Source organism: Eulemur rufifrons, chromosome 17, assembly GCF_041146395.1.
Source record: "Eulemur rufifrons isolate Redbay chromosome 17, OSU_ERuf_1, whole genome shotgun sequence".
NCBI lineage: Eukaryota > Metazoa > Chordata > Mammalia > Primates > Lemuridae > Eulemur > Eulemur rufifrons.
In genome coordinates, this window is record NC_090999.1 from 56,833,731 (window position 1) to 56,858,797 (window position 25,067).

Consider the following 25,067-nt stretch of genomic DNA (forward strand, 5'->3'; position numbering starts at 1 on the left):
ATTCACAATGATTGAAAAAAATATATTGGGTGTCAGGCAGATGGGATGGGGGAGGAGGGGATAGGAATATACACACCTAATGGGTGCTGTGTGCACCATCTGGGGGATGGACACGCTCGAAGCTTTGACTTGGGTGAGACAAAGGCAATATATATAGAGCAAACATTTGTACCCCTGTAATACACTGAAATAAAAAAAATTAAAAAAAGGAATTCACCAAAGAAGAAATATATATATATATATATATATATATATACACACACACATACACACATATTAGACAGTAATTTAAATAGCAGTTCTTGGGAATATACTTGCAACAATGACTAGCATCCTTCTAGACATCAGATACAAAGCAAAAGTCATAAATGATGCCCTAATTAATTTATAACTTTGTGAAGGATACTAATTATAATAATTGAAATAGTAAGATAAGATCTAGATAGTGGTCTGCAGAAAGTATAATGGATGAAAATATTTAGGCTTATCAGTTCCAAGTGAAAGTGCAATAGATTTTGTGGGTCTCATTAGAACTATTCATTGATATTTACAGTTGTTTTTCTAGGACAGAGGCACATGGCAGAATTGCATTTTTCTAACTACTTGAACTTTTATGTGACCATGTGACTTACTTTGCCAATGAAACATAAACAGCGTGACACATGTAATTTCCTGTTAGAAACTTTTATCATCTAGCATGCAACTCATTATTCTTTATTCTTCTTGTCCAAGTAAGTAATCATGGAAGCCCATTGTCATAGTATGTTTCTGCTGCTATAACAAAATACTTAAGAATGGATGACTTATAAAGAACAGAGATTTTGTTTCTCACAGTTATGGAGGCTAGAAGTCTAAGATCAAGGCACTGATAAGTTCAGTGTCTGGAGAAGTCCTGGTCTTTGCTTCCAACATGGTGCCTTGCTGCTGCATGCTTCAGAGGAGATGAATGCTGTGTCATCACATGGTAGAAGAGATGGAAGGGGCAAAAAACTCCTGGATCCCTTTCATAAAGTCAAGCCCTATGTCAAGCACTTTATAAGGCACTGATCCCATCCATGTGGGCAGAGCCTTCACAAACTAATCATTTCCTAAAGGCCCTACCTCTTAATTCTATTGCTTTGAGAATTAAGTTTCAACATGAATTTTGGAGGGAACACAAACATTCAAACCATGACACCCAGGTTCAGATGGAGCATCCAACAGTTGGATCCAAGAGTCTCTGTATTAGTTTTCTAGGGCTACCATAACAACATACCACAAATTGGGTTGCTAAAACAAAAAAATATATATTTTTCTCTCAGTTATGGAGACTACAAGGCTAAGATCAAAGTGCTGGCAAGTTTGGTTTTTCCTGAGGTCTCTCTCTTTGCCTTGTAGATGGCCCCCTTGTTGCTGCCTCTCATGGTACTTCCTCGGTGCAGGTATACCCCTGGTATCTCTTCCTCTTCTTACAAGGACATTAGCCAAATTGGATTAGGGCCCATCCCTATGAGCTCATGTAACCTTAATTATCTCTTTAAAGTCCCTGTATTCAAATATAGCCATATTCTAAGATATAATAGGGGTTGATATTTCAACATATGAATGGGGGGCACAATTCAGTCCATAACTGTCTCCAAGATAGTCACGATGCCTCTGCCAACCCATAACGTATAAGAAGCATATTAGAGAAATAAACTTATATTGCATCAAACCATAACAATTTTAGGGCTTCGGAAGATGCTGTGGAATCAAAAACTACTTATTGGGTACAATGTACATTATTCAAGCAAAAGGTGCACTAAAATCCCTGATTTTATCACTACGCAATTCATTCCTGTAACAACAACAAAAATTTGTACACCTTAAATCTTTCAAAATAAATTTGAGGGTTACTTTTTATAATAGAACTACAATATAAACTAGCTCATTTTTTCTTAAGTTAGGTGTTACTGTAACAGAAATCTAACATATGTGATATTGGTTTAGCAGTCTTTTCAGACAGTAAAAAAGCTACATTTGGAACCTAGAAAGACAGTGATCTTGGTTTTATACTGAAAACTATTTTGTAAAACTCTCATTTACCATGATTTTCATAGTAGATAATTAGGGTGAATTTGCATCCAAGTTTGTTTATTGCAGTCCTAGTTTGTCCCATAATTACTATTATTTGTATTTCCTTTTCACTCAAAAGTGTCCCAGTTTAAGCAATATATCATGTAATCATCATTCAGATAACTTACTTCATAAATGTTTAATTTTATTGGAAGAAGTTAGAAAATAGAATATTGGTGGTTAAATATAATAGTAATTAAAATAAAGAGATGGATTCAGAAAGGAATCATCTACTTTGCAAGCAGAAATGAAATGAATTAGAGTAATTCCAGAAATTCATAACCTTGAAGCATTGAAAAATCCAGTAATTTTAGACCTATTTAGTTAGAGGTAAATTTGAGAAAAGTTTTGAGTCACTAAAGTCCAATGTAAGGGTCAAATTGAGGGCAAAACCACTGCATCTATTCTTAAAAACTGTATGAATTAATAACATTTTTGAGAGAAAAGCTCAATGTGGGTGTGAAAATGAGTAAAATCTTTCAATTAGATATATCCAATGAGAGAAAAGAGACTAAATAAATGGCGCTTTATTAAAAAATAATGATTCAAGTTATTCAATCTAATTGGAGAGAAAATCATTGGGCAAGAAAACACAAAATATACTGAATGCAAAATAAGATACAAAAATATGAAAATATGAATATTGGTACATGAAAATGATTGAAGTTAAATCAACAAGAAGCCCACTGAGTACCTAAAATATATGTGCTGCTAAATAAATCACATGTAAGGAATAAAAAAAACAAATCTATCTGAGACCTAAAATAGCCCTAGTATCTCCAACTACTTTGTGCGTAATAAGCCAAAGATAACAATACACACCAACACCCACTTCCTATATGTTGAGGGAGGATAATAGAAAGGGAAGAATTTTACTGGATGTAGATAGGTTCATATTTGAAACTTATGTGGAAACCACATCACATCCTTACCTTTGAATTTGTTGCCATGGCTAAAAAATACTTTAGTTTGACATTCTTTGGGAAAGACAGAGTATGTTTTTCACAAAAGAAAAATGTTTACTGAATATTTGGTGAAAGATGGTCAGCCTATGGTAGACATTTGGACATATTCTAATTATCTTTCTTCCAAGCATTTGATGGCATTACATTCTATGTCAACATAAATTTTGGCATGGCCATATAACTTTCATTGGACTATAAAATATACTTGGAAGTGACAAAGCATTTTGTACACCCATACACATTAAGTTTTGTGTGCTTGTGAAATTATCTGTTTATGATAACTTCCTTGAACTGTCATTGCTGGATCTGAGGGAATGCACATTATTATGGGCTTAAATAAATATTGCCAAATTACTCTCCCGAAAGAGTACACTAAAATAACACCACATAAAGTGCAAGACAGTACCTATTTCACTGCATTATCTCCAATATTGCACTTTGTGTGTGCGTGCATACCTCTTTGTCAATAAAATAGGCAATCTAGTCATGTTGTTACTTTTCATATATATTCATTTTGTTTTTACTGAAGTAAACAGTTTTATACATTTTGGACCATTTGTATTTAATTTTGTGGATTGCTGTGCTTTCGTTTTGTTTATTTTTTATAGTAATAATGTGGTTAAGAGCACACACTTTTACTGTGACAGTCAAGTGTTCAGTTACTGTCTCTGTATTGTAACATATCTGTGATCTTAGTATTTTACTTAAAATTTCTGTAATCTTAAGCTCAGAGTCACCCAGGGATCCAAGATGACAGATGTTCAATCTTAATACATGATTCATAGTCAACAAAGCAGGGAAAGGGAAAATGGTGAATTGTCTACTGGCCCTTAACGCTACCACCTAGAAATGTTTAATACTTCTACTCACATTATACTAATCTAATCTAGTCAGATGGCTACACTTTCTTTCCAAAGGGGGCAGGGGCATACAATCCATTCTTGTGTCAATCATTTCTGAACAGCCCCAGTCATTACCACAACCTTCCTTTATATTTGATCATGGTATCAGGCTCAATATCCAGTGTTTCTGGGTTATATGCTACAGTCTTTTCATCATGGAATGACAGGTGTAATCTCTGTATGTGGACTCCCTTGAACCAGAGACTCATTTATTAAAAATACAAGTTATCTGCACCTCACTTATCTAATATCAAGTGGTAAAGTAGAAATAGTGAGACTACAAAAACTAGTTTCATTGTGAAAATGGGAAGATATAAGACAAACAATAGAAAGAAGAAAGATAAAAGACAAACAGAAATTCTGAAATCTTAAGAGGGTCTATTGCTCTGAGAGTATGGGATGTTTCTGGATTAGCCTCTGATCTGCTCCGTGGGATCTGTGTCAATAGTTTTCTGTGGCTCTGGCTCCTCCTTCTTGAAGGTTTTACTGTGGTCACATCTAAAATACACATTGGGGAATGTATCTTCTTTGGTAGCTGAGCATCATTTTCCAAACTTAATTCTGCCTGAAGATATAGGATATTCCAAGTTTCTTTTAATCCAGGCTAATTTTTCTTTTGGTAAGAAGATTTAAACTCATTTTTTAAATTTTCTTTTTTCTTATATATTTGATTCTGATTAGCTGTATATGCCAATAGAAGATCCACAATATTTTCCTTAAGAAACCTCCCATATTTGCTACTTTTCTTTTTTTCTCACCTTATCCTTCTGTTTCCCTCCACCTCCACTTTCTTAATGTAATTTTAGTTGAGCATCTGAGGTTTTAATGATACACACACACACACACACACACACAAATACACACACACGCACTCTCTCTCTCTTTTCTTTGATCCCTTTTGTTTAACTAACTGAAAGGATTTACTAAATTCTGCAAAGTGAGTTGGATCTTTCCTCAGAAATATATTAGTGCATTAAGAGTTTTTAATAATTGATGTGAAGGCTTTATCCTTGATTTAATCCTTCTGTAAGCCTTAGTCTTAATCAGCTTTTATAGCTCAAAAGTCTCCTGAGGTTTTTTTTCATTTTTTATTTTTTTGTTTTGTAATTGCAGTTGAGAAGCAATTTCTTTTTCTATCCTGGTAAGTAACTTTTCTACCATATTCATGTAAGATGTTAGTAATAAGGGAAATGGTGTAGATTACATGAGAACTCCCTGTACTATTTTTGCAATTTTCTATAAATCTATAAATGTTCCAAAATAAAATGTTATTTATAATATATATGTGGTCTACATCAAAAATTACATTTTAGAACTCAGAATAAAGAAATGGAACTACTTTTCTGTTAATCAATTTTATTTACTTATGAGATCTCATTTCTAGTGATATCAAGAGAAAACATTGGCCTTTTGAAATAAGAATCTCTAATTTAAATTTAGTTTCTTTCATTTAAAATGAATCAACTCAAGGTTCTCTCTCTCTCCTGCTTCTTTGCTTTTGTCCTTAAATGGCTCTGGAGATAAAAAGAAGCTACCTGACATAATGATAGTTGTGTTTGGACTCTGGTTAATGTAAGATTTAGGATCTGACTTGGTTTTCCCAATGATATACTCAGTTTTGAATTTAAGTTCTGAAGTCTCCTTTATTATTATGAAATATCCTACCTGTTTTTAAAATCTTTGGCAATATACCTTGTATTTAAGTCTGATTTATCTGGCATGAATACAGCCACACAAAATTTCTTAAGCTTTATATTTACATCCTTTTTTTTCAACTCAGGTCTTTATAAGTGCCTTTTTTACAAATACCATGTAGTCAGGTTTACGTTTTTATTTAGTGTTGCAAACACTGCCTTATGATCAGATGGTTTAATCCATTGCATTTAATGTGACTACTGATATGGAAGATTTAGAACTTTGGTATTGCTGTTTGTATATATCCATCTAAGATGGCAAGACATGAAGACCAAATCTCATACAATAGGCACTGACATTAGTCTTTTTTTTTGCCTCATAACTTTTGTTTTTGTTAGCCTTTTTGGATTCACACCTGAACATGTAAAATTTAGTAGTCAGTGAAGAATCAGATTAGAACACTTATTCATCATCTTGGGCTCCCTACATTCTGGCATTGTCCTTTCAGTTATTAGCCATGCTGGTATCCCTGAACCCCAGGCTCATAAGATTTTCATTTATTGCTTAAGCTATGGTCCCAATGTGCTTCATTGACAGAGGTGTGCCCTCAATGGAAAAGTCAACTATATAGATCACATATGATATATTTCCCCTCTTCTATAGGTTTTATCTCTTCTAGTTTCTTTTATGCTTTTCATCAATTTATAGTGCCTTCAAGTGATATTTTTTGAAAGAGGGTGCAGAGTTTATTATTATTTCAGAAAGAATGTTTATTCTTTTTATGTAAACAATTCTGATATAAGCTAAACTATCATTATTATAGTTAGACAAAAATTCCATATAATTATTAATATCAAAATAATAAGATAAAATAATAAACTCCCATGTACCCATAAATCAAATTTCAGTAGTTATTAATCGTCTATTAACATTGTTTTATGTCTCCATCTATCATAAATACGTTTATACTTTTAATTTTTCCTAGATTTTCTCAAAGAAAATCTCATAAATTATATCTTTTAACTTGAAAATATTTAACATGTATTTCTGAATAATAAAGACACTTTTTTCTTAAGCTAATCATATCATAATCAGATCTAAAAATTATATTAATGGCATTTAATGTTCAGTTAATATTGACATTTGCTGAAATGTCTCAAAAATTTTTATACTTGCATTATTTGATTCAGAATCTGAATAAGAACAAACTTTGCATTAATTTGATTGCCTCTCAAGTCATTTCTAATCTACCCATTCTCCACCTCCCCTGCTTTATATACATCTGATGTTTTCCTTGAATAAACCAGGTAAATTATGTGTTAGCTCTCAATTTTGAAAGATAACTATCAAGCTATCAAATATCAGAGACAGGTTAGGCATAGTGGCTACTCCTGTTATCCCAGCACTTTGGGAGACCGAGGGAGAAGGATCTCTTGACCCCAGGAGTTCAAGACCAACCTAGGCAACAGAGTGAGATGTTGTCTCTACAATAAATAAATAAATAAATGAATAATCAGAGATAAAAATATGAATGCTAAAACACTCTTGATAAGAAAGAGCAATAATTTATAATTTTGAAGTTGGAGTTTTTATGTCAAGAGCAAATACTGAAAAACAGAGAATATGAAGATAACATGCTGAACCCTGAAGTAACAAGAATAAGTGATGGCACAAAATCCTCAATTTAAGGTAAGGTGTTAGCAAACAGGAAAAGGAAAAACCTTAATAGAAGCTTTATGTTTCAAGGGATTCTAAGACGATCTCTGTATTGATATCCAGGGTTTAACTCACAAAGCTATAAGCCTATCAGGTATTTCAAAAAAATGTGGTGCCTAGATCATAGATTAGCAAATACTTTTAAAGAAAGCATTTGAGTTGATGAGTACAAAAACATACTTACAGTTTTTGGAAATTTTCCAAAAACTTCCCTTGAGATCCCCCCAATACCTAGTTAAAATGACTAAAATCATGGTGTTAGATTTAAGGAGCACAGAATAAGAAATAAGCAATCTAGTTAAATTTCACTAAAAAGGGCCATGGAACGTGTTCACAGATATTTGTCACAAAACCTGCAAAACTCAACTTAAACTATCACTCCAAGAAGGTGTGCTTCAGGAGTATTCAAAAGGACAGAGGATGATATCGCACAAAGATTTCTCTTCCCCCAAGTCAGGGCAATGTGTAACTGCCACTGCTATACTGGAACTTAGAAGTATATAAATGCAATAGGGAATGGCTGCAATCCTAAAATGATAATTGACAATCCAAAGATAAATGAAACGAGTTTTCCAGAACTCCCAAATCAGTGGAAATAATATCTCAAAAGCTAAGTGAATTACAATTTTAAAGAAACAAAATGAGTTAAGTCATTGTGGACCCACCCAACTTTGTGGTTGCCAAAATAATATATATGTATAACGAATATGATTTCATATGTTTAAAAATAAGCATATTCAATGCCTGAAAAATCTGATATTAGATCATACATCTTTACCCATGGAGGGAGATATTGGTGCCTAATTTTTTCTAAATTCACATGTTGATTTTCCACAAGAAGTTGAGCTGAAAGACTTTTAATACAAATATAGAAAATGCCTGAAATCATTCTGGTTAAGAGATTAAAAGCTTAGAAGCAACTATACTGTCTTCTGAAGAAAAAGGAAAACAATTCTGGACTTCTTAATAAATCTATAGGGTTAACATAAGAAGGTATTATTGGGAAATTAAAAATGTCCATATGTAGTTTTCTATTTTTCCAAGCTCTCTTTCAATCAACCTTACTAAAACATAAATAAAATAAAAGCTGAAAAGAAATTATAAGCACACTGATATCTTTCTATATGTATCTATGTATCAGTTATTATTAATGACTGTGTGACAAACATGACCGTTTTCAAAACTATGACTGCAAATATGGGTATCAACGTCCAAAATCTCACGTTCTGTAACAACTCATTGTAAGTTTTGCATTTACTCCCTCTGAATTATGCCAACATTCATTACAAAATCATTTGTTGAAATTCTGGAAGTTTTTCTTTTTTCCTTCACTTTTTCTGTTTTCACGATCTCTCTAACTATGAGTGGTCAAGGGAGTAATGACTCTAAGAAATGACACTTAAAATATGGTTTCTAGATCAATGCTCTAACTCAATCTGTCTTCCTTAATTATAATCTAAGAACCAGATGCCACACATATTTCTTGCTTTAGGTTCAATGGCTTTATTTTAGGGGCTTCTGAGTTGTTGTTGTTTTTAATCATCAATCAGAATAGCTTCTGTGTAAATGGGGAAAACTACCTTAAATTAGTTTGGTGCTTCTCTCTTTAAAACAAAAAGATTTCCATAACTTCTTCATGGAAGTTTAGTGAGTTCTGCACAAAAGAAAAGTATTCTTTAATTCTTCATGTTAAGGATATCTCTCCGGATTTTCATAAATGTAGGCCTATTTAATATTAACATGTCATTCTGTGTTGGGCTGAATATTCATTGTTAGACAACTAGTTCTGCTGACTATGTGTAGTTTAACTACACTACAAAATTTGTGGGAAACCAAAATAATGCAACTTTTAAAATCATAATTATAATGCGTTAAATTATGTTCTCAATTCTCAGAGTAATGATTGCAGTATGAATGGATTTATGTGGTGCCATTTTCTGTTTCTTTATAGTCTTTGCCATAAGAATGAGATGGCAGAATTTTAAAGTCTCATACATTCTGTCAATTATAGACTTCTATACAGCTTTGACCTTTTCAATGTTCTATGATTTGATTGGCCACTCATTGAATTTTGTCCCTTGCTTTCTGCCCCACTAACCTGTAGGGAAGATATAGAACGGACAGCCAATTAAAGTGCAGAATATTGAAAAGGTCAAAACAGTACAATATGTTATATCTACTCAGAATGCATCAGATACTAACCAGATGTTGTAGTTTTTCTACAAGGACAAGGAGAAGTACAGTTGCAGAAGGCAATAAAAAAGAGCGAAGGATAATCACCCCACAGTTCAGTCGACAAATTGCAAAAGCCATGTATTCCTGAAAGTTGCAGTCATTTTCAAAATTAAAATAGTAATCTTATTTCAAAAGTGAATAAAAATTATAGGTTTAGTATCCATTATCTGAAATGCTTGGTGCCAAAAGTGTTTTGGATTTCAGATTTTGTCAAATTTTAGAATATTTGCATATACAAAATGAGATATCTTGGGGATGGGACCCAAATTTAAACAAAAATTCATTTATGGTATATATGCACTTACGCAAATAGCCTGAAGGTAATTATTATTAAAGGTAAGTATTATATTAAAATGTTAAAGTGCAGTGTAAATTTGATGATTTTGTTTTGGGTAATATTCATCCACTTGTATACTCATTAAACAAAGATATGTATGATTTTATAAACTTCGAAAACATGAAGTATACATTTTATATTGATGCTTGAATCAGATGCCTAAACCTTCCTATCAAGATACAGACCAGAATGTCCAGTTAATTAGAAGCATCTTTAGAATTCTTTAGAAATCTACTCACATCCAGGTGTGCTTTACATAACAGACCCAAGAAAGCGATCTGTTTCCAGAACTAATGAGAAAAAGAAGGTATCTTTAGAAATGTAATGATTTATTAGTCTGATAATAGTTACTTTACCAAATCATTCAAAACATACTCTAAGTGAAAAATCTGTTGTATAAAATACAAATATTTTCTCTTTAATGGTGTAATTTTTGCAAGAAATAATATGTACTTCCAGTATATCCCTGTTAATGCTGAACTTGGACTCAGGGGATAACAACATTTCTTTTGTCTTTTGCCAGAATAATTCTGCTACTACATTGACCTTATTTCATAAAACAAATTGATATCATGATTTTCTCATTGTGATAAAATGTCATAATTATCTCAAAGAAAATCACTGACAAAAATTTTGTCAAATGTTTGTTTCCCACTTGGGGCAATAATTACCATACTTAAAAAAAAAATCTAAGTTCAATGCCTAGGTTGTCTGAAGAAAAGATGCTACTCCATGGTAGATATAGCATTTAAAAACACCCCTCAAAACCCTCTATAGTCTATAAAAATATTTCTGAAGACATCATTCTGGTCTTATAAAATGTATGTGTTATGATGTTTCTAACATGGTTTGTATCGTGACTAAAGATTTGTAAAGTAGATGTAATTATATTTAATTAAAATAAAACCTTGCTCAAAGAAATGATGATTTTATTTATCCAGTGTTCTACAACAGATAAACTATCAATTATTTGGATAAATGTACATATTTCCTCATATTTAGTGTTCTCAAGCATATGTTTTCCCTCATCTTTTTTGTTTACTTGTTTTCTCAAAATTATAGGGTAACTTCTCATACGTCCTCTACTGAACAAATTCTGTTTTTTCCCATATAAGTATGCTATTCAATGCTTCCACTACTACCTTTAATTTACCAGTTAGTCATCTTATTTCAGTGTAATATTTTGTCATCTTATTTATCTCCTTGCTTTTCTTTTTATTCTAGCTTCACAGATATTCTGTTCTCTTGACCTTTTTCAGAGTGTAAACCAATTAGTAATCTTCCTTCAGTTAAGTCACACCTATTAATACAAGATCCTTAGCAGACAGCCATTTCATGTTCAATAACACAGCCTTTATACTCAGGAAGAGGAACTCTGTATTTTGGAAGGCCCCACGTGGACCTTCCATAAAACATACTCCTATTCATGAAATGAGGGAATTGCAGTATCCCTCTCCTCTAACATGCTCCAGATATCTGGGGAACTCAGCATTCCCTGCTAAAATTAGGATTTGCCCACATGGACAGATATGCTTGTAGCAGGATTAGGATGGGGTCATGAGTGGAGATACAAGGAGTGTGGCTACTCTCAATGGTCTGCTGTGGAACCCCAAGCAATTCAAGAATTTCAAATTGGAATATCATTTTACAGATCTTTATGGAATTATATTTATTGCATTTTTCAAGGAAGGAAGAGTAAATATATTAACATTTTGCTAACTTGATTTAGGGCATTTAACTATTAATATTTAGACTTATGGTTTTTGGACCTCTATTTGTTCTCTTGCTTTAGACCCTGCATGAAAGTTAGAGACCACCATGAAATTCAGACATGTAGGTGTCCCAGCAAACATAGGTATCAATATGAACAAACCCACTCACACACATGCACACACACAATGACTGCTTATTTGAATGTTCCTTGAAGAAGGTGTGTAGTGGCTGGAATTCACAGGACAGTATCTTCCCTAAGGCATATCTCACAGTGCAGTGGCCCTTTTCCATTCTTCATAAAGGATGGGTAGGTAAATCTAAACACACGCCTCAGGAGGAGTATGATACCCTCTTAGGAAATGTGATTCCTCCTACCCCTAATTCTGACACCTAGTAGATCAACTTGAGAAGGCATGTTCTCTGGGTTTGGCTGACTCTCTATTGCCCCATGTAACAGAGATGAATATCTTTCTTTGGCATAAGGGAGCAGCACAAGGTTTCAATCAGTTATGATATTGAGTGAATGCTTCTATCAGTGAGGGTGTTTTATGTTCGAATACTACAAAGTCCCAACTCATCTTCATTAAATGATGAAGAAATATGTCATTCCATAAGACCAGTTGTCTAAAAAGAGGTGACCATGTTTTCCCTCAGATTTTCATGTTGTTCAGGCTTTATCCCTAGATAAAGAAACTCCATGGAGAGAGGATTTAGCTACTGTCATGTTTTCAAGATGTTTTGTAAGCATTACATCTAGACATGATAGTATCTGGATGTAGAAATTAACCCATTTCTTCCTACTGGGTCCTCTTTTTGTCTTAACACAGAGAAGTATTTCCAATTCTAGGAGGCTTTTTCTCATGTGTCATTGGTTAGAATTTCATTACATTCCCATGCCTAAATAAACTGCTTGCAAGGGAGTGGGGTCAGTGTAATTGATTTAGATCAGTTGTTGGCATTTTTTTTCTGTAAAGTTAAGAAAGTAAATATTGTAGGGTTTGCAGGCAGATGGCCTCTGTCGTGGCCCACTCAACCATCATCATAGTGTGAAAGCAAGCCTAGACAATAAGTTAAACAAATAGGTGAGGCTGTTTCCCATTAAAATTTATTTACTAAGCAAGGTAACAGATCAGATTTGCTTCATGGTTTATAGTTTGCTGACTCTTGTTTTAGATAAATGAGGACACAATATGCAGACTTGGGCTGAGAAAATACTTTATTCTGAATAACATGTCTAATCTATGTGCACAGTAAATACCTGAATAAAGCAGAAGTTCTATCAGGAAAGAACAAGAAAGATGAAAGAAAGAATGTTACTTAGGCTGTCAACAATATCTATTCTCCACCAGTGTGAAATTTCAGCCATTTTTTTTTATTTTTTAGCATCAAATTCTTAAACTTCCCCTCAAGTCCTTGATTTCCCAAGCATGAGAGAAAATCCTCTGTTCATATTTATTCATATTGGAGTTATAACTGGAGAATGATTTCCATTGAGTATCCTACCCATCCCTCTGCCCAGGATCCTTCACTAGGTAGGTATTTAGATCTCTTGTGCTGCCCAGTTCTGCATCCCAGATATATCTGGTTTCACAGGGATAGCAGTGCTCATTGAGCAATCCCTGTGTTTGGCACAAGGAGCTGAAGCTTTGTTCCCATTGGCACTAACTACTGTGAAATGCCCAACTTTCCTACAAAGAACACCAGAGAGAGAACTTGTGCTGAACTGCACTCTAAGTAATTATCCCTGAAAAATTTCCCCAGTGTCTGTGTCTTCTGCAATATTACTGTGGGATTATACGTCCTTCTTCAATCAGTACCCTTTCACATATAAGAGACTATTTTTGGTTTTAGTCTTTCAACTATTTTTACTCCTGCTGTACAGTTTCTTTTGCTACTTCTACGCCTAACCTGTGATGATGAAGAGATGCTTAGCCGCTGTTTAACACAGGTCTCATTTTGAGACAAGAATCCACCTTGATTAAAATTTGGGATAGGCAAGGAATTTCAGAAAAGAGAAAATTATATCATGAAACTCTTTTAGTTCTAATGTGTTAAAATTGCTGCTGTTTAAGGCATAAGATAAAAAGAGGAAGGGATATTTACAACCAAGTGAGCTAGACAAAGAGCTTTGTTAATTGATGAGACTGGCTGAAGCAAAAGTCCTAAGTAAGACTAAATGTAATGACTATGCTCTCTACTTTGTCCTGAATTTCAGAGTCTCAATCTCTGTATCCTCATATTCAATATAAAGAAAATATGCACACTCTGAAATGGCAAATTGTTCTACTGCAGTAACCCCTAACTTTCTTAGAATATAGTTTCAGTAAATAAGTCGAGCTGGTTATTAATAACTAACTTTGTGAATATTTTTTCCATTTCACTGTCTTTCTTTATTTTTACTATATATGCATATACTATAATACCTCTGATGGGGTAAAAAGAGTTGAGACTGCTTTCATATTAGAAGTTGCTCATAATAAGCTAGTATTAAATTGCCTGTAACAAGTTTCTGCACACATCTCTCTCACACACACACACACACACACACACACACATTTTGTTTCTTCCGTACTACATTCCTTGAGGGGACATGAAAATATAAATGAAGAAAAAATACAAAATTACCAACGTTGTACATATTTCAGTCATGGAAAATACCTCAATAATCATCAAACCACATTATCATTTGCAACGTGGTACAATTGAACTTAAAGTCATTCACTGCTACATATGGAGTAATACTGAGTGAGGATCACACCAGAATACTATTAGGATAAGAAACCTGAAATCCTTAGAGAAAGAACTCACTACAAGCAAAGAGTGAGAAGCACATGCTGAGTCCAAAAATGGTGATTTAGCATGATGCAGAATGAGAGATTTTGAGAAAACTATTGAGATTGTAACTCAGATTATCTTCTCTTCTACTATAAGCAGGGAACTTTGCACAAGTCTAGGTGAAAATAACTTTTCTCATACTATCTCCGTGAAGCACTGAAGCACAGAGAGACCAATGAAGATGTGTTATCCATATTTGTATATATTGTTTGTTATTTCTTTTTGCTACTCAACCTTCAAATGCCATTTTGTTTGAGAATGTCCAAGTTGATGAGTCTTGGTGAGGAAGCAATAACCACTTCCACCTATAAAAGCTAAAATGAATTCTGTGAACTCACTCTCTCAGCTTCCATTGCACATGGCCTAAGCTCTACTAATCAGACTGACACAGCGCTGAAGGATGGGTTTCTCTCTCTCCGTCTCTACTCCCACAGTAGTAATATCTGTGAAATCTGGTTGCTTTTGCATAAATGGAAACAATGAAAAACTCTAAAACCTAGTTCAACCTAGCAGCGGTAGCAACATTTTTCTAAAAGATAAATTTTTAGTACTGCTTTGGAATGTTTCTGGAAATGTAGTCTTGAGTCTTGTTCTCAAAACCTCTCAACAAATCTGTGAGCTGCCCTCATATCCTTTTAAGTACTTTTCTTGCTTAATCATCCAGTCAGCCTTTATTGCTCGCAAATATGAATCCTAATTGCTACAAGACTGTCGAACAAAGGTGAGATTTAAGGATTGCTCTTTCTTCATCAGACAGGATTAAGTGTTGCCAAGTATTAGCACACTACAATTTACTCTGAATCAATAAAAGCTAGAGACAGAGCCAGTAGTATTAATGCCCACATTGGTTCTAAAATTGATGGCCACAATCTATGATAATTTTACAGAGCATCCTTGCATTTTCAGCTAGTACATTTTGGTAGGAGTGACAGTTTCAGTGAGTGTCTTTTTCTCCAAGTGGCTTTTGCGAGCTAGCATGAATTGGCACGAAAGATGAAAAGCAATACTGATGGCTTTGAAGGCAAAAGGGGACCATGCCCTTGTTACGACAGGCACAAGCACCACTGAAAGTTCCTTTCTGTGACTGCATAAAACCCCAAGCTAGAGCAAAAGATAAAATTGCCTGAAACCAATGGTAGTTAAGAGAACTTGCTCATAAGTATTGATTAGACAGATCCTGCTAAATCCCAGAAATATTTCAGAATGAGAAAAACGGGCTTCAAAGAGAGAGAGTTCCAGTGAATTCTCTGGTGGGGATTGGGGATAAAGAATGCTCTTTATTATTAAAGTTATCTGAGTTTTACTATTGATTATAAAGTCATTACATTAATATATACATAGAAATAGGGATGCATTTGGTAGGGATATAAAAGTTATTCAAGACATAAAGAATGCCTTCCAACAGAAGATTTTGGATTCTGGCCAAAATATTATAGTGCTAAAAGTACATTCATTTCTTTCAGGGTTATTTATTAACAAACTTCCTTAGGCTTTGCACTGTGTCCAAAGTATACAATGGCATGCGTAAGCAAATAAATGAAGAATAGCACGCCTAAATGTGGCAAATGGGTCATCAAGAGATGGCAGGGAGAATGAGAAAATGAATATTCTAGGCACATTAAGAAAGGTAATCATACAAAAGAGTACATGATGGAAAATGAAAATAGCTGGATGGATGAGGATGAGTCTTGAACCTAAATCAGAGAGTAAAAACCTTCAAAAGACTTGATTGGTTTTGTTGTCAAAGTGGTTTTTGAATGTGGAAAAATTCATATTTATGTGAACTACAGAATATATTAATCTACTGAGTATTTTGTATAAAGGTTTATTGCAGATTTTTTATTATTCTATTCTGTAAATTGACTTTCATCAGACTTGCTTCTCATATGAATAATTTTCCTGTCTCTGCTTGTTGTTTATTGCATGGAATAATTGGCATTTTGATGACTATTTTGAAAGTGCAAGTTCTAGTGCTTGACTGAGCTATTCCTATAGCATTCGGGCTCTGAATTTGTGTGAAAGCCTTTCCCATTTCAGATTCTAATTCAAATCATAAATCAAAGTTCTGAATATAAAGGGTTGTGAACAGCACAGCTCTGTATAGATTCATAACAAACTAAATTAACCCATGGGCTAGAATAGAAAGCTAAGGACATCTTTCAATTAGAACCAATTGGCTGTTGAAATAAAATTTTGGCAGCTAGAGAATACAAAACAGATTGGAGAAAATAATACCCATGAAGGCTTTATTTGACATAAACACGAGTTTATCATGTCATTCTTAGTATGTAGCTATGGTGATTTCAATTACTTTTTTAACACTTTAAAGTGTTTGACTTCTACCAAGAATTTTCTATTTAAAAACCGTTATTTTCTCAAGACTTAATTTATCATATTTTACTTTAATTTTCTATAAATCTGAAAAAATGTTTCATTTTACATTATATCCCCAAAAGTATGTTCTAAAATAAAACTAATTTCTGTCTTTTATTGTATATTATATAATTTTGAAGATTTAAAAGAATTTTCTTTTTAAAGAAGTTGCTTAACATATGCAATTAATTTCTGTAAGGACAAAAGGTTTTTCTTAAATGTCAACTTATCAAAATATATCTCAAATCGTGCTTATATACAAGCTAGACATCATACTGTACTCACTGAGTAATAAAAGAAAAGTTATTTATTTATCAGTAAAGAAATGTCTCCTTTTTTAATGAATTGAGGTCTTTTATTGTTAAAAAAGAAATGTTTCTAATCATGCAAATCTTTTAAGGAGCTAAGAAAGCTTACATATAAATGATATAGAAAGTAGATATATTATGCATACTTTTAGTTTATTTCTTTTCTTTTTTTTTTTTTTTTTTTTTTTTAGGAAAAGCAATTATTTTGCCAAACAGAATGTCTTTTCTGTATTTTCCTTTTTGTCTTTGTTTTACCCTGAATATTTTATTTCTGATTCTCATATTAGGAAGGAAGAAATATAAAACTTGAATATAGGCATTATAAGTACAGATTCTGAACATGTACATGGTACAGCAAAATAGTAAGTGAACTGCCTTAAATTATTAGAGTAACAAAGAAAGTCTCACTGTTAGATTTCTGTTACTCTAAAGAACTTTTCAGTGTTTCTAGAAAAGACAGAGTATTTTTGAATATTTTCATACAAATATTTTTAAATGGTGTTATAATTGGAAATGCAAAAAATTCAAACTTTTTCATTCTGTTAGTATTATGCAATTCCAGATGAAATATGAGGTGTTTTAACACATTATCTTTAAAAATGAAAAGATCACATATATACTAATACAAGAATACATAAGTTTAAGTTGATATAAAAGGTATCTGACTTGAAAGTGATTTAAAAAATTTCCTTAAAATGATTGTATTAATCTATAAAACTTTCAACAGTCACATTATTCATTTTTAGTTTATAGAATGTAAGGTACTAATATAAAATTCAAACTAGAAACTAAAAGAAAGTTTAAAAGTCAATGTCTACTATGTATGACTATTTTACTTGCATATATCATATTGGTATCATGAACAATGTTGGTAATTTTAAATTAAGACTATAAAAGACAATAGCTAAAAATAAAGGATGTATAATTTATGTTCACTCATCTACTTTTAATGAGGGTATCTTTATCTGATAGTGAGCTATTCATCAGAAACTTGAAAGAAAATGCAAATTGAGGGAATAATCATTACCTTGGAACTATGATTACTAATCGAACATAAAAGATTATTCTTTTCTTCTTCAGTCTGTAAAGCATGACAGTTGTACAATTTAAATATATTTATTAATATATTAAATCTAGTTTATATTTTAAATCAAGTATCTTCCAGTGCCAATGCCACCTGATGTTAACAGTGGGCTAAATACGTCAAGAAAATGATTCACTTTTTTGATCTTTCTCTGCATTTGCTGATGCAGTCATTCAGTCAACAACCATTTGTTGAGAACTCGCTATGCAGTTGTGTTAGGAACTCCCTTGGAGTATGTGTTTATTTCCATGACTCTGAGATAATGAGCCATGTGAGCAACAGGAACAACAAAGCAGAAGATTAAAGGAGTCTGAGTTGGTAAATGGTGAAGATCCATAATCTCAGTGGTGAATAATCAATCTCTAGACATTTTTTTCCTGTGAAAAAAGAAATCAAATCGACTTTTATGTTGTTTAAGCCACTATTATGTTGTAGGTTAGTTGTGACATGTAACACAGTCCTTGATATGGAAATTATTGTGGAACAAACACAAAAAAATAGGAAAAAGTGATGAATAGGAGAAAAAAAAATCACAGAGTCTATGGAGTGATGAGATGGATCAAAAAAAGTAAAGTTTAAGTGAAAGAACCAAGAAGATAAATACCTAGAAATTTTCATTATCCTTTTCTCCACCTACTGGGCAAGTGAGGAGATATTAGGGAAAAATATTTGGAAGAAGAATGTGGGAAAACAGAGAGAATACAATACTACAGCATATGTTCTACTTAGAGGATACAGCATTAAGGAACCCAGAACCACGGATCTTCACTGCTAAAGCAGACTTGATCATCAGAGAAGAGTCAGGTTTCATGTCTAAGGCTGGAGAAAGAAGATACATTTTGCCAATAGTCAGTGATCTTGAGAGAGAACCCTGAACCACAGGCGAGAATCTTAGCCTCAGCCACATCTCCAGTAGTCTAGCAAGACTCCACATGAACAGCCTAGCTAACCTCTACTTGAATTCCTGACCCACAGAACTATAAGGTAATAAATTTGTGTTGTTTTAAGCTGCTAAATTTGTGATGATTTGTTTGTCAGCAATAGGAAACTCGTACATTAGACAACTACATCTAAATAAATAAGAACATTCTAGGTGATAATATGCGAAGTACACTTACACTTATGAAATTTAAATCAATTGAATAATGTAAATTTTAAAGATCTTGGGTCTCCTTTTGCAAATGGTTAGTTGTATTATTTTTTGTGTTTATTTCAAGAGCATTCATTATGGTGTTGTCTTTTATCAAAGAATCATAAAAAATTTAAATTTCTTTAAGGAAATGTTTAGCCTTTTCCTAAAAGTAAGATTCTAAAGAAAAAAATTACGTATGGATTTTCTTTCTTCTTTCTTTTGGTATTTCAAGTCTCGCGTTTCCAACTACATTTGAGATAATACAACTGCTCAACACTGAAAATTATACCTCAGTGAGCCACCCTTATAGCCGAACGGACAGTATAGCATTCCTCAGAGGACTTGGGCCAGAGAAGAAGTTACAAAGCACTGAAATTAAATTTAAATTGGAATCATATGTAATTTACTGAATAAACAAGTAATTTACATAATTTCCTTTTGCTAATATAATCTTAAAATGATTTGAAAATTATTCATATAACAAACTTTAGATAAGTTAAAATGTACACATATGTGTATATATACATATAATTCTATTTTCATTGAGTTAGAAAGCTCCATCAAGCGGTTATATTAATTTGTAAGTCTACTTTGTGATTCACACATAATGGTTGATTAAGTATGTTCTTCTTAAACTCATTCACCATTGAAGTAAGCCAAGACCCCTTTAATGCCACATCATTAACTTTCATTTGCAATTGCACTCAGTTATGTAAGTTGAAAGTGGGCCCAGGATATCAAATGCAAAAAAAAAAAAAAAATGACCTGGATTAGTGAAGGAAAAAATACATGTCTTTTGGATGAAAACTTGGTAGATGCCCTTTAAATTAAAATATAAATAAAATTATGAAATTATTTAAAAATTTAAATATCAACAGTCATAGTATAGGTATTAACATCCAAAATGATGAGAATTCTTTACATCACCTGAGAAATTCTTGACCATCATGAAATATATTCATTTTAGGCATTGAGAAGCCTGGCTAGCCCCTGGTATAAACCAGAAAGTGACTTTTGCTTAAGGAGGGGAAAAAAAATCCATAATACTGCCTGTGAAATTCTTTCCTCAAAATAGAACATTTCTGAAAATGAGGATATTTTAAGAGTCAATTTATGTAGTAGTATTTGAACATATGCATCACCTATTCCTTTCCTTTAAATTTGCAACTTATTTCACTCTAGAGGACTGGCTCAATAGCTATTTAAAATTATATGCTAAATTTTGTCAATTAATATTCTCTAGTTATCAGGAGATCTGTATTGTTCTAAGTGCTATAAAAGAACAAAATTGAACGATAGAGGGTAAAATGAAGTTTTCCACTCTACAAAGCTTAATAGTTTCAAGCAGAAATTTTCAAATCTCCTGCTTTTCTACCTTTTACCACCTGCTGGCAATCTTTTCTGAACAGACTTTCAAAGTTCTCTGTGTATCTCCCTTCCTCTTGAGCCCTAGGAGCCTTCTCTTACAGATCTTTCGGTGTCAGAGCTAACATGAGGTGGTTGTTTAGCTAGAAGGACTAAGTACATCATATCTACTACTAAGCTGTGGGGACAATACAAAGGATACACATGGCAATACCATTTGGCCAATTTTTATTGAAAATTTAGAAACAAAGGGAAACAAAGAAAACTTAGAAAGAAAAGGGAGGAAAAGAGAACAAAGAAGCAACATATTACCATCTTTGAATATATGCTAAATTGTGTTAACTCTAAAAAAAAATATTGACGTTATCTCGCTGGGGGCTGTGCTAATTTAAAGACTTTGAGCTCCCTCTATTTTATACATGTATTACACTGCTCACTTCAACTTTTTTTTTTTTTTTTTTTTTTTAAAGATAGGGTCTCACTCTGTCACCCAGTTTGGAATCCAGTGATGCTATTATACTCATCTCAGCAGCCTCGAACTCCTAAGCTATCAGAGATCCTCTGGCCTCAGCCTCCCAAGTAGCTGGGATGATAGGTGTGGACCACTGTGCCCGGCCCAGTTCAACTTTGGATTTGTCCAGGACACAAAGGTACTGGGTCAATTTAATTCCCACATTCCTCTTTCCCAACCCTCATTAATTCTCTGCTTACAACAGATGATACTCTCATTCAAAAACAGTAGTGTCCACCAATTCACAGGTAACAGAATTAGAATATGAAATATAAAATATGTAGTTGTCACTTTTGCTAATTTTCTAGAAGACTTACAGCAATCCAAAATTTGGTTTTATTGAAAATATTGCCCACATGATGAAAAAGCAAAAAGCATTAACAATTTGGTTGTTTTAATATTTCTAAAACTAAATTAAAATTTCATGAGCCAGGGTAAAAATAATGTTTTAACATTTCAAAATCTATAGTGTTTAGTAACATTCATTATTTTTATATTCCTCAAATAGAGAAACTGAACATAAATACTACTATGAAAATGCTAATAAAATAAAATAGCTAACATCTCATAAAGCATCTGTTCTTACACATGAATTCATTAATTTCTCTTACAATTTTCCTAGAAATCATGGTAAAATCTACAAATAGAGCTAGCAATATAGACACTTAATAGTTATCTTTAAACTTGCTGAACACATTCAAGCCTTTGATTTTCACTCCAGACCTTTACTTTAACAATGCTTCAGGTATGGCCTTCTAGTTAATATATTGACAAATCCATTTAATTAAAGGGAATGACATCGATTTATTCATAGTCCAAATATTAGGGTTTCTCATAAAGCTTTCTTAATCAAGGAAGGAATAAAGATACTTTGTGGCTTAGATTGGTTTGCAGATTAAATATCGCTTATTGGCTAGACTGATCTGGACACATTATTCTCTCATTAAGCCAGTTTTATAAAAGACTTGTTCTTCAGCCTTCTGAGAATGAGCAGAATAACAGGTGTGATGTATGGTTGCTATCTAGAGCTTGTAACTCTAGGGATATAAACTGGGAGAAGTGTCAGGTCTTTGACTTGTCTACCTTTCTGAAAGCAACACAGAAAACTGATTTAGCTGTACTGGTGCAGCCTCACCTCTACCACACATGCATCACACACACACCTCCACACCACCACCATCTCCACCATATGCGATAATTCGGCTTCACCTGAGTAAAGACAGATATCTGTTTCAGTGAAGACAGACAGAGATAGATGATTTCTCATCATTTATGGCACTTTTTCAACTTGAAGAACCAGAGGATAAATCTTTAAATATGAACTTTAACGATTTCTTAGTGAGAACACAGTGATACAGTTCTTACCATTTGTCACTTATGGACAAATGTGAAATAAAAAAAATAAGTGACTTAGAAATAATATTTACTGACAGCTCTAGGTAATGAAAAAAAATATCCCCTTTCTGATTTTAAGCTTTTGAAAAAAAAAAAAAGTATTTCAAACAGCAGGGACTTGTTTATAGATTTGACAAGAAAATTTCTGGCTAAGCTTAGTTTCTTTGAAAAGGAGCTAAATTTCTTCAAGGATACAATATGGAAATGCCTAACAGCACTTTCTATTATATCTTACATTTAAAAAAGCATCTAATAAATACATTGTTTTTATTTCCTTATAGATGTGATCTGGACACATAGTATGCAGAAGATGAGTAAATAGGTGGGCCTTTTCTGGTTATTGCCACCAACCATTAAAAAGAGATCACAGCTCTGGACAGTTTATTTTTCTGTCTACATTTTCCTGGGCCCAGCCGGGACTGTCATCCTGCAATTCTGAACCTCCATGGCCATTACACTGGTGTCTTTTTGAAGTAGAGATAAGGGAAGACAGAGTAATGTGTCTTTTCCTTTAACTGAAAAAAATGTGAGTCTTCTCTTCTCCCAGGAAGGGAAGAGACTTTGGCTAATTCATTTATTAAAAAAAAAAAATTTTCCTTGAAATTTACTGTATTCATTGTACTTATGAAATAGATAATGGGAGTTATTGAACAGGGGCTTTGTGGAATTAAAATATGTAAAATGTTTTGGTGACTCATAATGTAATATCATCTATAAAATCTATTCATAATATAACTAAATTTAATAAATTCAGGTACTTAATGAATTATTATGTAAATTTAAAGCATGTTGTAAAAAGACTTGACTGGAAGACGGTGATAAGCTATTATGCATATGTTTAAGAAGTGAATGTAAGCTATTACCAAATACTTTGAATAGCAAATGATTTAGTATATTTGATTTATCTTAAGGGAAAATCTCCATACCTTTAACAAAATATATTTATACTTCAAACCAAATATTAATCTCTCCTTCGAACCAAGGAGTGAGCACATACTACAAAGGAGAAGCCCTTTTGTTCACCTCCTTTTGTCCAGGCTTGTTAGCTATCAAAGTCAGATAATTCTTTTTTATATTCTTCACTGTCTTGAAGGAAAAGGCCATGCCTATTCTCTCAATAACATTTTTCACACACCTACCACTATAAAATTTTCAAGGATTATATATTATATAGTCATTAACTATTAGAACTGAAAGAGATCATAACTATATAATAAAATTTTGTGATTTTAGAAATGACCGCTTCAGCTCAAAAAATTTACTCACATACATGAAAATCATTATTAGAAAATGAAGACCAGGAGCCTTAGCTCCTTATACATGACCTGCAGTTAGTTTTACATCTTCTCTTCTGGCATAATTTTCCAAAAGACAAGGGCAATCATTTGCATTAGTCTAATTAAATTGAACTATGCTGCAGTAAAAATAGACCTTCAAATCTCCGTGAGTTAATACAGTAAGTTTATTCTCATGCAGTTTTCGTGGTAAGTTTGGGTAACTCTCTTAGGTGGCTGCCTCCAACTGCTGTCAAGCTTCCTTTGGTCTTGTAGGCTCTGCCATCTCAATCTGAGTCTTTGTCACGATGGCCAGAAAAGATGGACCATACAGAGTACACTCCTGTCCTATGGTTTGGCCTGGAAGTTATATGGATCCCTTCTGATTATAGTCCACAAGATAGAATTAATCTTATTAACCCATCTAACTACAAGGGTACTGAGAACATTGTTATTCCTGTGTCGAAGAAAGAGCAGAAAAGTAGATGATAGTTGAATACTAGTAATGCCTTACTAATAATGTATTCTTTATCATCCATTAATAATATTCCTTATTGTCATAAACCATGGTATCTATTTAGAATTGGATAGCCTCTGCCATTTGTTATATGTGTAAATTTGTGTGACTTATGCTTCATGCTGCTTTTTTCCTCACTACATGTTAACTTATTTGAACCAGTGGTCTTACATTAAAAAATTTTTACCTCTAGTAGCATATACTAATTAAAAAAATACATGCTGATTAAAAAAAACTATGCTTTGCACATAGTAAATGTTCAATAAAGCTTTGTTGAATAAATAAATAAATGAGTGAATGGTAGCTGACCATTTAGCATTACTCTTTTTTTTGGTAATTTCATCACATTTTCATTACTGTAGCAATTTATTTATGTCCTATTTGTGCACCATATCAAACCTTCTCGATAAAACCATTCCTTAATAAGCCAACAGGAATATTATCTCTGTCCACTGAAATTTAGAGCTCTGATTGTGAGATATACTCATTTATCATTCTCCATGTACCACATTATAGTGTGCAGAATTGGAGAAACAAAAGTAAGTAGATAGCAAAATGATTGAAATCAAGGGATTGGAGTTAGCAGCTGGGTTCCACTCTAAACTACTGACTATCTTACCTTAAATATATCATCTGTGACATGAAGTGAAAGTAATAGTAACAATTTCTTAGACTT